The 19,213-nt window shown below is 43.4% G+C and overlaps 1 pseudogene; it reads right to left on the reverse strand.

Moving 5' to 3' along the window:
* The window catches only part of LOC111950394 (transcriptional regulator Erg-like), a 30,443-nt pseudogene extending 12,090 nt beyond the window's left edge, over window positions 1–18,353 (reverse strand).
* Window positions 18,354–19,213: the final 860 nt, after the last annotated feature.

Here is a 19,213-nt window from a genome sequence, read left to right on the forward strand (position 1 = left end):
GGATTATTCTTATAACCGGAATGAACCAGTTTCCAGATTGTAATGTTAACATGAGACTTTCAACTGAAATTACCACATTGCTGCAAAGTGGACCACCTTAAATACCTTGTTTTTCACTTGGCAGAAATTCTGACTCCCAAAGGGGGTCTCACTTGTGTCCATAAATGTTAGCAACTTGACTGCAGAAACTAGAGACCCCATTCAATGGGGTTCAGAAGGTCAACATAAAAAATCAGGTGAAAGCTTCACTACAAATATTTCCCAACCTGAGTGATTGCCTTCCTCTTCCCAGAAGATGGAACTCTCATCATTAGGGAATCCATCATTAAGTCAATATGGTATCTGGATCTACGAGTTGAGCAAGGGGTGAGAGATGTCCAAGGTGTGACTTGTACTGAAAGGTCCCTCGGAATTTGTCTGATTGAAAAACATTCTGCCAGTTTGAGTTTGACCAAAAAWTTTGAAAAGAACGTCTAAACTAGGCCAAAATAAAACTTTAAATATGAACAGGAAGTTGGGGGGAATTCAAATGATCTTATTTACTATAAAACATACCCCCCAAAAACATTTTCTTTCGCAACACTGTTTTAAGGATCAAAACAAGCCTAGACCAATTCGTTTTATAGAACATTTGCTCATGCACAAATCATACTTCACATGCATTCCCAAAATGTTGTCACGATCGTGTGGAGGATTGACGGACCAAAACGCAGCATTAGGAAAATAAGCCATCTTCCTTTTTATTATGAAGGAGAACCAAAAACAAAACACTATTACAAAACTAACAAAACAAACAAACGACCGTGAAGCTATGAACGTAGTGCACATACAGGCTACAAACGTATAACATAGACAATTACCCACCTCAAACGAAAGCCTATGGCTACCCTAAATATGGCTCCCAATCAGAGACAACAGAAATCAGCTGTCTCTAATTGGGAACCCATTCAGGCAACCATAGACTCTCCTAGACAACTACACCAACATAGACACAGCTAGACACATACACTCAACACAAACCCATACACTACACCCAACACCCCCTTTACCATATAACCACCCAAAACCGATAAAACACAAACATTCCCCATGTCACACCCTGACCTAACTAAAATAATAAAGAAAACAAAGAATACTAAGGCCAGGGTGTGACAAATGTAATGCACAATGCCCATACTTCTACAGTTTCTATCATATTTCATTTCAATCAATACAGAGAGAGAGCGAGAGAGGAAGAGAAAATAAGTAACAGAATTCATCTTTGCTAATTCAAAATGCATGCTTTTTTCTTGCGGCCCAGTTTCAGAAGAAAAACCAAGTATCTTTTGCAATTGGAGAGGGAGACAACGAGATTTCCTTTATGTAATCAATTTACGCTTGCTTGAGTTTAACAGTTTGGGCAGAAGATCATACTACTGCACCCTTCCAAGATTTTATTGTGAAAGTATCTGATGTTCATTTGACTGTGGAGAGCAGCCATGTCACCACATGTGCTGTTCGAAAAATATCACAAGAACTGGGGATGTTATCTATTATTGTGAAATGGATTGAGATTGTATTCAAAGGGCGGCGACTGTGGTAAATTTGAGCTAATTAGCCAAAACAAATGAACTATGTTGTGTTAGAATGTCTGATTAAAGATGAACGCAATGGGATCAATGGAAAACTAGTATATCTGTGTGTCTGAGTCTACTGTGGAAGTCTCAGTGTCTGTGTGTAGACATATGCATTTGTATGTGATGCTGCGAAGTGCGCTGCAGTTCAGCCCTGATTAGTGTGTGTGTGTGTGTGTGTGTGTGTGTGTGTGTGTGTGTGTGTGTGTGTGTGTGTGTGTGTGTGTCCGAGCCCGAGCCCATTGGACATAAGTTCACTTACTCTATTGTTTCCCACCCAGTATGAGTCACCATCAGAGGCTTACGGAGGCCAAGCAACTGTAAACTGCTCTCCACTGGGCCCAGACACATGCTAAAACACATTCAACCCTCTATCACTGTAGAGAGAAAGAAAGAGACAGATACAGAGAAGCAAAAACTAGAGACAGATATAGAGATAAGAATGAGAGAGAGAGACAGAGCGAGGTAGACAGAAAGAACAAACAATCCAAGGGAATCCTAGCGTAGAGGAGTGCAGGCGTCTCGTCGACCTTGTCTTGAAGCTAACTTGTTCATTGTTCTCCAGGTTTGGGTCAGCTAATTAATCTGCCAAGAGGTTGGGCTCCCGGGCCCACTTCACTTCCCATAAACCCTGCTGCTGCTCACTGAGGGTACTGGGTGGGGGTGATGGAGGGGGGCATGGGAGGGGAGGTCCACAAACCCATTAAATCCAGATAATGAGGGTAGCCTCAGGACCCCTGCTAGCCCCCATGTCAACATTCCCCATAATAATTTCCATCGCTGAGGCTATCTGTCACCCAGCTGTACCCTTACGCTACCTCCCTTTTCTAAAGCTTCAGCCATAAAAAACCCATTGCCATGCCATGTAACACAATCTTTAAGATGATCAACTCTGGAAACTAGAACCAAACTCCTGGGATGTCGGAGTGCTTTGGAACACTCCGGGTTGAGCTTTGGGTCCCCAGATGCTAGCATACACATGGTGTGTGCACACACAGACACACACACACACACACACACACCTGTCTCCCCCCCCCCTCCAAACACACACATACATTTATTTGGCAGTACAGTAGGCCTCCCTCTAGTAGCCTAGTGATTGGAGGGGAGGATGGTGGTGTGTGCAGGAGCAGCAGTGCTGTCTGTGTTGATCTCCGCTGTAAATCTTCCTCTGCTCCCTGACTCGTCACTAATTGGAACAATCTTTCCCATGTCTCACCGCCAGATAAATAAGGCCCTCTGCCTGGGTGTCTGTGGAGAGGCCTGCTCCAAAGATGGAGATGGCTGTGTGGTGATTGGAGGGTGGCTAGATGGATGGAGGGGGGGTTCTTGCGCGTGTGTGATGTGTTAGAAATATGAATGCAGTGGCGGTCCTTCTATATTTTTTTTGTGGTACAGCTGTTTTGAGTTTGGGATTCCAACAGCAGCGACTCTGTCTTGGATTGGGTCTCAGGCAGCTTTGCCAGTTTTTTTTCACCTACTGAAAACCTCAGTCAAGTTCCTCGTCTGTTTGGCAAGTAGCTTGGCTGCTGGCTGTTACTGTGTAGGCCAGGCGAGACTCTTTACTATTGATGGGCGTAAACAGCAGACGTCCCTTTAACTGACTCTATACCAGCGCATTGAATTTTCTGCCCCCGTAATTCAAAATATTTACATTACGACATTCGATTTCAGGCCGCATCGACCCACATGTTTAAAGTACATTAATAGAAATGCAGACAATAGACAGGAAATCAGGGCCACAGGCAGCCCGGCTGCAGCCCAGTGCACAGTGGACCCCAGGGTGTAAAGCACTGTGTCACTTCGCCCCTTCTAATGCTAGCACTCTCCAGAGCTCACACGATATGGGCCAGACATATGTAAAAGTGAAGCTAAAGGCGGACTGCTGTACCTGTTGCCGTTGACCTGTCCACTGTTGCACTCCATCTTGATGGTGACGCGGGCGGGCGGCTGGGACAGCCAGTCCTGCTGGTGCACCCTGGGGCTCATCTTGGCCGTCTGGCAGTACTCGCTGGCCGCCGCCGCGGCCGCCATCTCAGCCTTGGCGTGGTGGGGCGTTCCGTAGGAGCACTCGAACAGCGACTGGTCCTCACTCACCACCGACAATGCTTCCTGTACGCAGAAAGAAAGCGCAAAGACATATCCCTCTTAGATTTCTATTACAATCAAAGCTCCATTCACTTGGTTTACAATCAACTGGTTCAGATTCATTAAGTGTGGATTTTGGCATGAACCGAGTATGATTGATTTGTGATCCATGGGGCTCTGCTCAAATTGCAGGTAATTTGGGACCGGTCCGTGATTTAAACCCTAAGCTCTATGCACATATGTGGTGGATATAACATTAGATTGCAGTCTGATGAATACCTCCTTGTGCACTCATTGTTTTGTGGGTAAAATGGCAGACAGAATGACCCCTGGAAAACTCACCTGAAAACCAGGCCCCCTCATTATAGAGGGATTACCATGGCCAGTAAAAGTGCTCCAGTTTCATTCACTTCTACCTGGGTTGAATTAGAGCACAGAAGTATACGCTATGATTAAACCAGCAGGGTGTCTACCAGGCTCTATATAAAATATATAAAGACCTCATTATACATGAATAATATCCACATATGATCGACAACATGGGCAAAGAGTACCAATATTAACCAACCTGACCCTCTAAACTACCACACACCCTCTTGATCATTAACGTTTCACAGTCATTTTGTCCAACTTTTTGTCTTCCTCACAGGACAATCGCTACATCCTGGCATCACAGGTCTGAGGTAAGTTCATCCGGTGCCATCTAGATGGGATAGGATGGGATAGGCCTCCTAAAGAGTCTGCGTTACTTCCTGTAATTTTTTGGGATGTTTTCCCCTTTTTTTTCTTAGTTTCCCCCTCTATTTATACAGGTTATTCTCATTGAAATTAAATATATTTTACATGAGAAATCTGTTAGGTTCCCCTGCTAGCCACTGTCGCCCAAAGCCTGCTTTAGGGGGTTTACACTTTTGATTTCTAATTAAATACTCTGTGCCAATGGCATCAAAAAGTCCCAAATCAACAAACATTTCATTAAATGTTTTAGACTTTCTCAACTGTTCAGTATCTCCCTATCCCAACACCCCCAATTTAGCTGTAGAAAGACCTGAGAGTTTTTTTTATTTCCAGGTATTCTTTAGGTTATTGGGTTAGGTCAAGGCATTCTAAGCATATTCAGTCATTCTTGGGGGAAATGGAAATTGAGACTCTACTTCAACTTTCATTCCAACATCCATTTGTTGTGATGTCAGGAGACCACAGTGCAGACCACACTCATGATTATCTCATCACTGGGTATACTCCCTGAAACCACAAGGTCCCCATGTGACCCCACAAGGTCTCCAAGGTCAGGTCCCCATGTGTCCTTCATCCAAGAAAGATGGAATCATATACAATACAAAACGCTTTTAGGATTTGTACATTTAAAGATTAAATGCATGTTCTAGCCAAGGAATTCATTAAATCTTGATTAGTCTAGTGTTTATCCTTCATTTATTTCAAAGCCATTCCTGTCTCCTCCCATCAACCTCAAATGAATGGGATCCAACAGTAAAAATCCATTCAACACCAATGACTAACACAAACACATATTTTCCCACAAATGCCATGACATGGCAACCTGTCTCTAATTTTCCCAGTATTGTTCATAAAATCTCTTAGCCAAACCCTGTATTGCTTCATATACCTTAGAGGGCTTCCATCTGAGTCAAACACCAACCCTTCTCTTCTCTCTTTACTCTGAGTTCATCAGCCCTCCTCAACCTGCCCTCCTCTCTCTCTCTCTCGTGAAAGGAGTGCCCCTCCAACATCTCGGTGTAAGTGACCCACCCTGATCTCAAATCACTTAGGAGGAAAAGGAAGCTGTGTCGGAAAGCAGATTAATCTAGTGGGGACTGGTCCTCCCTGATATGTCAGCTGCAAACCACATTACAGAGCAGGCTCGGCACATTGACCGTCATCTGAGAGAAAGGGGGGGGGGGGGGAGAAGAGCGGGTCCAGGGGTTAGAGATAGGGGAGAGCAGAGCATAATATACACGAGGTGACCCCAGCCAGCATGAATAAGGGGCACACACACACAGCTTTTGTTCACCCAATGCAAACAAAACAAAACCACATCCATTCACAGCTAATGTTCAGCCACACAGCTCCATACTTCCTGAGCTTTGATCCTATGGAAAAGACCATAAAGCCAGGAACTGACCAAAAAACAACCAAAAGATAGGCCACAGAGAGATCCGTCATCAATCACAGCTGGGATTTTTGATAGATGTGTAGCCATCGTGTGCCATTTTAATGCAGTCTGTTTACATTGTGTCTGGGAACAACTTACAGATTTAGGATTTTAATGTGATCACCCTGTTGCAGGAGAACTTGCCTGAAATGTAGAAAAGGCTAAACTTGTACTGTATTTTAGGTTTAAAAATGCTTTAGAAGTTTGTAATTTCCACTATGAAAATTCAGAGTTGATTTTCCTTATGAAAAATGTATCAACCCCTACAAAAATGTCCACTAATTATAATCCACATAATAATTCACATTTCTTGTTGCTGCAGGACTATTATTTTCCTGCTGTAGCAAACTGGARTATTTTAAGATCCTACAACTGTAAACACTGGAAACCAGTTATTATAAAATATTTGGCCATCCTGAAGCCAACAGAAATATGTGACAAAATAACATGACACTAAGTACTAGATTTGGCAATCACAACATAGAGAAGATTCAGATATTCCATAAACACCAAGACAAAATGAAGCAAACATAATTCGCCTTTAGATTTAAACTAAACTAGCTTAGATCACAACAACACAAGAGTCTGGCCAGGTCTCCATCTTGCCCCAAACTCAGTACAGTGCATTCCTCTATGGTCCATTATTCCTCTTCTAAGGAAAGTGAGAGATTTTTTCACAACCTTAGTATCATGGTCAAAGAAAATGAACACAGAATTAGGCAGGGAAGAATGAGGCTGTGCTGAGCCCAGTTTTCCTACCGAACAGTGTCCACCATAGAATAACTCATATAATGTAGACATTCAGGGAGGTCCTCTATGGGAGCGTGTAGTGGAGTTCCAGGGGCTGCAGCATGGCCGTCTGGGTAGGGAAATGAACTGCTGACCAGAGGGCAGCTGGTTCAAATCAGAACTTGAGCCGCTCTGAGGCAGTATAGTAAATTACCCTCCATAAATATTGAGCTTTATAAGTGGAAATTGGTATAGTACACTTAATTTCACCTCATATAATGTTGTCTATATCACATTTAATAACAGTCAAAATCATGTTAGCCTGAGCTGGTTTACAGTACTTTATGGTGGACATTTTGTCCTAAAACATTTATTCCTAAACCTGCTCCAGTGTCTCCAGGGTCATTCTGACATTATAAAGTGACATAGAGAGCCATATTCACAGTGTATGAGTAGCTCTAGTCCTGTACTCCCTCTCAATGGAGCCATTGGACCGATTCATGGAGAATGTCCCAGGCAGCCTTCCCAATGAGACATGGTGTGGTGTGGCTGAAGACAGGAAGCTCCCCTTCTCCCAGCATTTCCTGCGTTTAAAGTTCCTGATAGTGGGGGAGGGATATCGGGAGGTGGGGAGCGCAAAACAGGAAGTGCTCATCGTTGGCATTTTGATTGTGGCTGAGATTTGGAACACTAATGGAGTTGATGGCCGGATTTAGAGAGGGAGAAATAGAAAGAGAAAGAGAGGGAGTGGGAGGGAGTTCGCCCTGCAATTTCTATACAGCAGGCCATTGGGCAGTTCACCGCAGGTTGACGTTTATTTTAGTCTTGTCCTGGAGGCAGAACTGAGCAATTTCCCCTTAGATAGGCCAGCTGCAACATTGGCAATTGTAATAATTWGCTTTTTGGTCTAAAGGGTTAGGGTTAAGGTTAGGTTAGAAAATCAGATGTCATGGCTTTGTGGCTATGCTATCTAGTGACCACTTTGCAGGGCTGCCTCCAGAACAAAATGCAGTAACATCAGTAGTGCAGGTTATGGCCTTCAATCGGGGGCAACCATTCTGGATGTTGTTTTAGCAGCTCCCTCCCTGATTCCACCAATTATGACTACCTTAATTGTCATCTGGTCAGACACGCAATATTGGGGTATCCTACTATGAATTGACAGAGACAAACCTTCCCAGTCCAAAACACAAGATCTGTTATTTTTCAAACAGGAAGAACACCTGTGTTACGTTTCCACGAAAGCCATTTTGTTAGCATTGAAAAGCAGTCTGATTTGTACATGACTGCTGGAAAACATGTTTTGTTTCGCAATTGAACACCACAGAGAGAATGTTTTTGCCTCGTAGAGATCCTATGATGAATAACTTCCAGGGGCCTTGATTTGGCAGTAACACGTGTTATGGAGAAAGAGACGGAGCTGTTGCACTTATGTGTGAAACTATAGTACAGGATGAAACTTGGAACGTCAAAAGCCTGGAGAGTTTCAATTTGAAAAATTATGGGTGTTTTTATTTCCATAGGTCAGTGACAAAGATTGGCCAGAGCCTCAGACCTCACAAAGACACAGAGGTTGGTTYMCCACAACTTCCTGGATCCCCCTCTGGTAGGTGCATTATACACACATATACACACACTATCTGCATTGTTTGTCTCAGTTCTGTCCATAGGCGGGCATGATAAAATGTTTTTGTTTGTGTCCTGATATTCTGATGTGGTTGACTCAATGAACTGAATGCCACACTCTTCATAGTGTAATTAATTGTACATTGTATTAAGTGTATTTATTTTTTACACATTTAGGACTAAAGAAGTGGCTATGGACCAGCAAAGATAACAGGTTGATCTACCAGTGAACATTTATGATTGGTAAGGGATGAGATCTGTTCTTGGATTTTTTTTCTCCCTTATGTTCTATGAACATTGCTTTCTAGGTGTGTACTAGATACTAGAGGACCCAACTCACTGACCCTAGGTGAACTGTCTAAGATGATAGACTGTCCACTGGTGCCATAATGTGTCTTCAAGCTGAGAATAGTGTGACTAGTGTGACACTATCAAAACAACATGATGCAGCTTTTCAGTCATGTTGCGTAATGCCCATTTCAGTAAAACTATTCCACGATTGTCTTGTGCTATTGTGACAGAGTGTATCTATGTCAGTTGTTTAGAATATTGATTAAAGTCATCCATAATAATCTCAATCAGGTGCAATGAAGTTCACCACCACCAAACCTGTTCCACAAAAAGCCAGCCAGTGCATCGAGAAGGTGTTTATAAACAGCGGTCACTCTCCTCTCTGCCTGGGACTTCAACTCAACCACGGTCCCAGTGCCACAATATCACGGGTCACAAAGGAGCAAGCTCCCTCTCCAAACATTTGGGTTCTACTTCCATACTGTACCTGTTTACATTGAATACCAGCAAGACAGCTGATTATGTAATTATGGCTTCCCTGCTTTTGGATTATTGCTCACACTGTGATTTGGCAGTAAACATCTTGTGCTGCCACTGGCAGACGCAGAGGGTGGCAATATTAGACGCCATGTTGAATTAGGTTTGCAGGTGACTGACTCCCTAGCAGGACTCTAAATTAAAACATGTAATGCGTAGCACTGGAGCTCCCAACTTTAAAGTTAGGAGCACAACATAAAATGTAGGAACACCAGAAAATATATATTTATATATTGATTGAGATATAGCCTATGAGTTCCAGCTACTTCTGAAGCACGTTGTGCCCTAGATTATTTGATTCTTGTAAAAAGCAAAAAATGCTTTCCTCCTCTGTCCATTGTCTAATAGGTGTTGTTACAGTAACTACACAAGGGTAATTACTTGATAGACTAACACTAGGAAAGCCATGTCAAAGTATTAACTATTTACTACTACTATTTACCATTAATTTTGATTATGATGTTAACATAGGCATTAATGCAACAATAACAATAGCATGATAAAATGTCTTCAGAGAATTTAAACCTCCCACTATTTCAGTTCCTTCAGCACAGGATTGCATTTTTCATTTCAAAGTATAATTTTCGCAGATGGTTCTTTGACAAATACCTAAGACTCAACCCCCCCCKKAAAAAAATACCAATACATAAGAATGCAAAAAAACGGGAAAAAATGTTTCTTAATTTTTTTGTAAAGGTAAAAATATCAACATCAAAAACATAATAATTGTTAAAATTGGTGCCTCTCCATAATGAATAAAATGTTCAAGAAATGTAAATTCCGGGTTTGTTTTATTTGTTTGTAAGACAAGCCAGGTCAAATCACTTCAGCGTCCGAAAGAACGAAATCTCAGATTTTGTTATTAACCCAAAGATTTTTGAAACCGTACAGCCCATCCGCATAGGAAAAAGGAAATTTGCAAGGAAATCTTGTCGCACCTCTATGGCAGAAGGGTGTTACCCTTCGCCTGCTTGGTCAGTGTTTCTTTAAAGTGCCACGAAAACTAAAACAATGCCCAAGCACTATGGAAAATAACCAATAAAAAGCCAAAACTTTGGCGAAAAAATAAATAAAAATGTACTTACCTTAATGGTGCTGGCCATATTTGTTCAGGACCTCTCAGTCCTGGTAAAACACACTGGTATAAATTTGAATATAATTTTTTTCTGGTCAGCAAGCTAGTTGAGGTTCCACTAAGCGGTGTTTGGAGCGGATGAGATTGTGCTAACGTTGGGAAGTGAAGTCAGCCAATAGCAGGAAGAGGTTTCTATTGGTTCTGGCCACCGCAACTCGAAGAAACAGGATATTTGGGAGAGAGGAGATAAGAAGGGCTAAAAACAATGTTGTTATTCTTGATGATGTGTGTTAGAAGTTTTTATTTTTAAGTAAGGAGGGGTAAGGTTGTAGAGGGGAGACTAACTAAAGGCTGATCTGAGAGTAGGTTCTCTACTGAGGCAGGCAGATGTGAAGTGTGTGTGTGTGTGTCACACACATAAACCGGTGACAGGATGCAAATGTCTGATCATACGATCCATACTTGATACGCTTGCCTGTCATGTGCCTCTATAGAGGGCTAACAGTCAAGGATGGCTACAGTGAGTACAGCACCAACCTCTCTTGCACAGAGCACTCAACACTGTTGAGAAGATCATTTCACCACTTTTGAACAAGGGGCATTTCAACATTACTACACTTAAACCATTTTTTAAAATCAGGTTTAAGTATATTCCAGTAGAAATGAACCTTTATAAACTCACTTAAATAACAGGTCACATGTATGCCTCAATTTAGTACCTACATAATAAACAGAAAAACTGAATGTCCACACAATTAATTAATATTCATTGAATTGATAATGAGATGTGAGCGGCCCGGCCCTCCTTTCTTCAGGGGGGTCTGGTTGGGTCCGGAGACTAGAGGTGAGAAAGCAGCAAACCTGAGCAGGCCTGATAAGGAGGTGAAGTCAAGGAGAAAGTCAAGGAGAAAGTAAGAGAGGAAATCAGAGCGCAGCCTGACATCCTGCTGCCGACCTCTGTCAAAACACACCCGTGACTGACCACCCCTGGTCCTGGACGTTGATTACACACACACATACAAACACAAACAGGCGAGGGCAGACCCACTACACTGTGACCTCTGACCTGTGACCACTCTCAGGTGTACAGTTGAACCACAGTTCAGACCAGAAAGCCCTCGAGGTAGTACTCCATTCAACTGACCACTGTGAGGCTCAGGGCCATAGCCATAGCCAGGGTCTGAGTTATATGTAGCTACATCCATAGTGAGGTTCACAGCATTTGTAAACCGATCGTGGCGTGGCATCATATCATTTACAAAGAGGAATTATTTTCCAAGAAGGTGTAGTAGTAGGACGTGTGTGTTTGTCTTTGTCTTATCCCGTGTCTTATCCTGTGTAAATAGCCAGACTTTTTCGTATATATCTTAATCTCACTTTCTATCTACGAACTAAATATACTTTCCTGCAACCCGCCTCACCCAATGTGGTACGGATCAGCCTCACCCAGAGCATATCAGACTGCTTCTCTCTACCACATCACCGGATTCCTGCCACCCTGGATCATTACACCGGATCATCACAGCTAGCTAGCTGAAAACGAGTGGCTACTGTTAGCTAACGCCTCTGTCCCGAAGCAAGCACCAGCTAGCCTTGAGCTAGCCTCGAGCTAGGCCCATATACCAGCTAATTCTAGGGCTACAATACCTCCTTTGCCAATTGGCCTGGACCCTTTATTGTCGACACGGAACCCCGCCGATCCATCACGACCGGACTGCCGACGTGATTGCCCGATGTGGTCTCAACAGGCTATTCCGTTACGATGTTGCCGAAAAACCATCTACTAGCCCCGGCCCGCTAGCTTTTCTGAACGCTGTGTCCCCTGCTTGCCTAGTGTAGTAGTGACTACCGAATGGCACCCTGACTCACCTATTGCTGCTCTTTTGACCCTATGATCACTCAGCTACACAGCTGATGCCCCCTGGACTGTTTCAATAACAAGGTACCTCATTTTGTTTACCTGTCGGCCCCAGCCTCGAACTCAGGTCCTGTATGTACCTAACTGACCCGCTCTGCCCATTCATCGCCATTTACCCGTTGTTGTCTTAGCTCTCCTGATCAACACCTGTGATTGCTTTATGCCTCTCTCTAATGTCAATATGCCTTGTCTACTGCTGTCTTGGCTAGTTCTTATTGTTTTATTTCACTGTAGAGCCCTCAGTCCCGCTCAAAATGCCTTAGATAGCTCTTTTGTCCCACCCCACACACATGCGGAGACCTCACCTGGCTTAACTGGTGCCTCTAGAGACGAAACCTCTCTCATCGTCACTCAACGCCTAGGTTTACCTCCACTGTACTCACATCCTACCATAACATTGTCTGTACATTATGCCCTGAATCTATTCTACAACGCCCAGAAATCTGCTCCTTCTATTCTCTGTCCCCAACGCACTAGACGACCAGTTCTTATAGCCTTTAATCGTACCCTTATCCTACTCCTCCTCTGTTCCTCTGGTGATGTAGAGGTTAACCCAGGCCCTGTAGCGCCCAGTTCCACTCCTATTCCCCAGGCGCTATCATTTGTTGACTTCTGTAATCGTAAAAGCCTTGGTTTCATGCATGTTAACATCAGAAGCCTCCTCCCTAAGTTTGTTTTATTCACTGCTTTAGCACACTCCGCCAACCCTGATGTCCTCGCCGTGTCTGAATCCTGGCTTAGGACTGCCACCGAAAATTCTGAAATTTCCATCCCCAACTACAACATTTTCCGCCAAGATAGAACTGCCAAATAGGGTGGAGTTGCAATCTTCTGCAGAGATAGCCTGCAGAGTTCTGTCATGCTATCCAGGTCTGTGCCCAAACAGCTCGAGCTTCTACTTTTAAAAATCCACCTTTCCAGAAATTAGTCTCTCACTGTTGCCGCTTGTTATAGACCCTCAGCCCCCAGCTGTGCCCTGGACACCATATGTGAATTAATTGCCCCCATTTATCTTCAGAGTTTGTACTGTTAGGTGACCTAAACTGGGATATGCTTAACACCCCGACCGTCCTACAATCTAAGCTAGATGCCCTCAATCTCACCCAAAGTATCAAGGAACCTGCCAGGTACAACCCTAAATCCGTAAACACTGGCACCCTCATAGATATCATCCTGATCAAACTGCCCTCTAAATACACCTCTGCTGTCTTCAACTAGGATCTCAGCGATCACTGCCTCATTGCCTGAGTCCGTAATGGGTCCGCGGTCAAATGACCACCCCTCATCACTGTCAAACGCTCCCTAAAACACTTCAGAAGCAGGCCTTTCTAATCGACCTGGCCCGGGTATCCTGGAAGGATAATGACCTCATTCCGTCATTAGAGGATGCCTGGTTGTTCTTTAAAAGTGCTTTCCTCACCATCTTAAATATGCATGACCCATTCAAAAAATAAATATGAATTAAGAACAGATATAGCCCTTGGTTCACACCAGACTTGACTGCCCTTGACCAGCACAAAAACATCCTGTGGCGTACTGCATTAGCAGTGAATAGCTCCCGTGATATGCAACTTTTCAGGGAACTTTTTCAGGGAAGTTAGGAACCAACATACACAGGCAGTTAGGAAAGCAAAGGCTAGCTTTTTCAAACATAAATTTGCATCCTGTAGCACAAATTCCAAAACGTTCTGGGACACATTAAAGTCCATGGAGAATAAGAGCACCTCCTCCCAGATGCTCACTGCACTGAGGCTATGAAACACTGTCACCACCGATAAATCTACAATAATCGAGAATTTCAATAAGCATTTTTCTACAGCTGGCCATGCTTTCCACCTGGCTACGGCTTCCACCCGCCCGCTCGTCTAGCATTACTACTCTGGACAGTTCTGACTTAGAATATGTGGACAACTACAAATACCTAGGTGTCTGGTTAGACTGTAAACTCTCCTTCCAGACTCACATTAAGCATCTCCAATCCAAAATTAAATCTAGAATCAGCTTCCTATTTCGCAACAAAGCATCCTTTACTCATGCTGCCAAACATACCCTRGTAAAACTGACTATCCTACCGATCCTTGACTTCGGCGATGTCAATTACAAAATAGCCTCCAACACTCTACTCAGCAAATTGGATGTAGTCTATCACAGTGCCATCCGTTTTGTCACCAAAGTCCCATATACTACCCACCACTGCGACCTGTATGCTCTCGTTGGCTGGCCCTCGCTTCATATTCGTTGCCAAACCCACTGGCTCCAGGTCACCTATAAGTCTTTGCTAGGTAAAGCCCTGCCTTATCTCAGCTCACTGGCCACCATAGCAGCACCCACCTGTAGAGTGCGCTCCAGCAGGTATATTTCACTGGTCATCCCCAAAGCCGACTTTGGCTGCCTTTCCTTCCAGTTCTCTGCTGCCAATGACTGGAACAAACTCTAAAAATCAATGAAGCTGGAGTCTTATATCTGCCTCACTAACTTTAAGCATCAGCTGTCAGAGCAGCTTACTGATCATTGCACCTGTACACAGCCCATCTGTAAATAGTCCACCCAACTACCGCATCCCCATGTTGTTGTTTTTTTCTCCTTTGCACCCCAGTATCTCTACTTGCATATTCATCTTCTGCACATCTACCACTCCAGTGTTTAATTGCTAAATTGTAATTATTTCGCTACTATGGCCTATTTATTGCATTACCTCCTAATCTTACTACATTTGCACACACTGTATATAGATTTATTGTTATTGACTGTACGTTTGTTTATCCCATGTGTAACTCTGTGTTGTTTGTGTCGCACTGCTTTGCTTTATCTTGGACAGGTCGCAGTTGTAAATGAGAACTTGTTCTCAACTGGCCTACCTGGTTAAATAAAGGTGAAATGAAATAAAAATAAAACAAAGAAGAGGCTGTGAGAAGAACAGTGTTTTCTCTATTTTGAAAGGAATTGAGTAATGTACCACCTGTTGACAGTTGTTTTTTCAACTTTCAACAAATTTAATTTGGGAGGTGGCAAAATATAGTACATGTAGTATTTTGTACCAAAACCAACAAACATATGATAGCACTTTTAACGTGTGTTACAAGTATTATTGGTGGGTGTGCATTTTTGGAAATGTCTTTTRTACGGTCTATGGGTGTACATTTTGTAAGACTGAAATGTTGCAATTATTTTGGGTATTGTCTTTCAACAGATGATCACAAGATGTACCCAAATAGCATTAAGAAAAATAGGAGGATGTTGTGTTGCTCAAATTGTGCTGGTTTTCACAAGTTTCTGCTGTTTGTTGTTGCATCACCAAATGAAGAAATACTATGAGGTGTGTGAGAATCTCCAACAGCCAAATTAGGCCTACATCTTTCATTTTATTACAGTTTTCAGTCTATCTCACTCTCTTTCTCTCTCTTTCTCCCTCCTCCCCCATCCATCTCTCCTGTTGTCTGACTGGTTTTATGGCCTCCTGCAGGAAGTCTGTAGGATGTGACCCCTGTTCTCCTCTCACACCAAATCTAGGCCACCCAACAATGCTGACACACACACATGTACACACGCACACACACACACCTCAACCATCCCAACCCTCCACCTCACCAAATCCCACCCATCCTACCTCTATTACTCGTCACCCAATACCACCATACCCCCTCACTCCCCTCCGCCATATTCATCTCCACCTTATCTCCAGCTAAGCACACCAAAAACGGCATTAATGATAAGTAATCAAATAAAGACAGCACTTCTAAAAGCCTATTTCACACCATAGTCTGCTGAATTTGAAAGATCCATTTTCTTTCTTTTAGATTTCTCACCCCATCTCCAGCCTACTCTCCAGTCCCCCCCCCCCCCTAGTCCTGTACCATCCACCCCATTTTCGGCATACCCCCAGTCACCCCCCTACTCTTGTACCATCCACCCCATCACCAGCAGTTCTGACCTGGAAGTGCTACCTCCACAGGGGGCTGGGAAGCCATGCTTCTCCCTCTCGTAAGAATGTCCTGTACTATATGCTCACAGACACACACACCTTTCTCTGGGACCATCTATAAATACAGCAGCCTCCGACTGTGCTGAGCTTCACCCCCTCTAGCCCTGCTCCCCACAACACATCCTCTACTTCAGAGGATCCGGAGGAGGAAGCTTCAATACAGACTTGTGTGCGTAAAGAGACAGATTGATGGTCTTGGAAAAATGCTTGATGTCACAAGTGAATGTCTTGTTGTATGGGGGTTAGTGTGGTGGCAGCTGAACAATAGAGGAAGAGTGTGAGGTGCTTGGTCACATGCTGGGTATTTGTGGATTGTGGAGCACTTGGGCACAGGGCTAGTGCATAATCCCCTATTAACGGCTCCATCTACAGGCAGCTTGGCGAAACAGCACCCAGTACACAGGCAGGGTTCCTAAGATGTGTCTCAATCACAGGAGGTTGGTGGCACCTTAATTGGGGAGGACGGGCTCATGGTAATGGCTGGAGCAGAATCAGTGGAATGGTATCAAACACATGGTTTCTATGTGTTGCTCTGTTTCAGCCATTATTATGAGCCGTCCTCCCCTCAGCAGCCTTCACTAGTCTCAATGGTATGCGTCTCTGAAAAGTCGTCCATGTAAGTAGGTGAGGTAAAAGTGTAGCCTGATAGAAACATATTTACATATCAGGCCGTGTTAAGGCTCTAACGATCTACCTTTCTCTCTTTCTCCCTTTATCAATGAATGACTCCCACTCTGCATCTAGCTYCATCATTTATTCTCTGTATCAATAGGGCTTCTCCTTCGAACCTCATCTGATGTAAACTACTGTAAACAGTGGAAGGTTGCTCTCTAACGTTCAACCTAATGGCCAGGTATGTGTGCCTCCTTTGGCACAGGGATCATAAACTCCATTAACAGTTGGCTGGCTCCTAGAGCGCCACCATCACCGTCTGGGAGCGAAGGGTTGAACAGATCCCAGTCTGTGTGCTGGTAGTCTGCCTGGTGGTCTAGCTGTGATAGCCCTGTGGGGAGGAAGGTTGGCCACGAGAGAGAGAGCAGGAAACCAGCATCCCTCCACCCTCCGACGTACACTACATGCCCGGCGGCCACCAGCTTTTATGGCGATACCTACAGCGTGGGTAGTAGTACACCCATTGTGATGCTTTATAAGCGTCTTTATGACCTATCGTTAACAATTAGTAAGGCTCCTAAGTGGCGTAACGAATTGTGCATAGAAAATGTGCAGGTTAGATTACAGTTCATGCCAAGTATTATAATTCTGGAACGGCCGACAGAGTTAATGGCTATATCATGCTAGTCTGCATTGGTTTTCCTATTTACTGTCAGTATTACTTCAGCAGCAATCACAAGGATCTAAATAAACAACATTTCAGAGAATGTGCATCAAATTTAAGAGCAGCTCTTGACTCTCGAAAGCCAATGTGTGAGAGCTTTGAGCTCAATGCATGAAATGCACTGTAAAATAAAGTTATCAATATGATTTGCTATTAATATATAAAAGAAAACTGATGGGCATGTATCATTTCCATTTAAGAACAGTATCATATACACAATACAATATGATGACAAATGAATTCTAACCTTTGGTTTCCCTCAGCCCAGCTCTTTCTCGGTTCTTAACCGCAGTAAAACGCTGACTGAGCACGGTCATCCCGCCAGCCCAGAAGTGTTCCTTTTGAAGCTGAAGGAGTGAAAGGGGACATTTAAGGATCACTTACATCTAAACACAGCCTAGCAGTATCCTGCAGCAGCACTGCACAGATGCTCATTTAGCATTCCACAGCCTCCTGTAGCGTTGCCTTCATACAGGGGGAGGGAGGGAGAGAGAGAGAGAGGAGAAAACACCATATGATTTGAATTAATCACCGTGGCCAGACAGTTATATTAAAAATAACATTTTTTCCCCCTGCTTTCGGTCACAATGGCTCGTCTGTTGCTTGACAAAACACTGGCCTGAAGCTGACGGTATAATGGGCTATGGGCGCTCTCTGTTTTTTTCTGGCAACTCACACAACCGTCATGCGTTTTCTATTTGACAGGATTGGACGACACAGGGAACCAGTCACAGCAGAGGCTGTATGGACCCTGCCCCTGAAGTGATAGGATAAGGTTTTAGACAGAATACCTTGCAACTCATTCCTAATACAAACAAGGTTTTGTACACAGTATGTTTGATTGACTGATAATACAACCTTGCATGTGTCCTTCCACCTACATTGATTTAATAGGAGATATTAAACCATGGCTATTTCAAAATAAGCACAGATCAGGCTTTTCTATGTATACCCCATAAAAAGTGTCCCAAATATGGCCTTGCAGGTCACAGTGTAGGCCTGATGTGTGCAGTCGAGGAGTAATCTCACCGTAGATGTGCGGGCAAACCAGGAAGAGAGAGGGTTGAGAGCTGGAGAACGTTAACTTGGTGCCATGGACCCTGTCCTCGGATTTCAAGGCCGCTTGAGATAATGACGTATCYGTGACCCAAGCCCTGCTCAGATAATCAGTGGTTTAAAAAGTACAAAATTGTTATACTTGAGTAAAAGTAAAGATAGCTTAATAGAAAAGGACTCAAGTAAAAGTCAACCAGTATAAAACTACTTGAGCAAAAGTCTAAAAGTATTTGGTTTTAAATATACTTAAGTATCAAAAGTAAATGGAATTGCTAAAATATACTTAAGTATCAAAAGTAAAAGTATAAATCATTTAAATTCCTTATATTAAGCAAACCAGATGGCAAAATGTTTGTATTAAATATATTTGTATTTATTTACGAATAGCCAGGGGCACACTCCAACACTCAGACGTTATTTACAAATGAAGCATTTGTGTTTAGTGATTCTGCCAGATCAGCGCAGTAGGGATGACCAGGGATGTTCTGTTGATAAGTGCGTGAATTGGACCATTTTCCTATCAAAATTTATGATGGAGGGAGCATCATGGTTTGGGGCTGCTTTGCTGCCTCAGGGCCTGGACAGCTTGCTATCATCAACGGAAAAATGTATTCCCAATCTTATCAAGACATTTTGCAGGAGAATGTAATGCTATCCGTCCGCCAATTGAAACTCACCAGAAGTTGAGTGATGCAACAGGACAACGACCCAAAACACAGAAGTAAATCAACAACAGAAAGGCTTCAACAGAAGAAAATACACCTTCTGGAATGGCCCAGTCAGAGTCCT

This window comes from Salvelinus sp. IW2-2015, linkage group LG23, assembly GCF_002910315.2.
Source record: "Salvelinus sp. IW2-2015 linkage group LG23, ASM291031v2, whole genome shotgun sequence".
In the NCBI taxonomy this organism is placed as follows: domain Eukaryota; kingdom Metazoa; phylum Chordata; class Actinopteri; order Salmoniformes; family Salmonidae; genus Salvelinus; species Salvelinus sp. IW2-2015.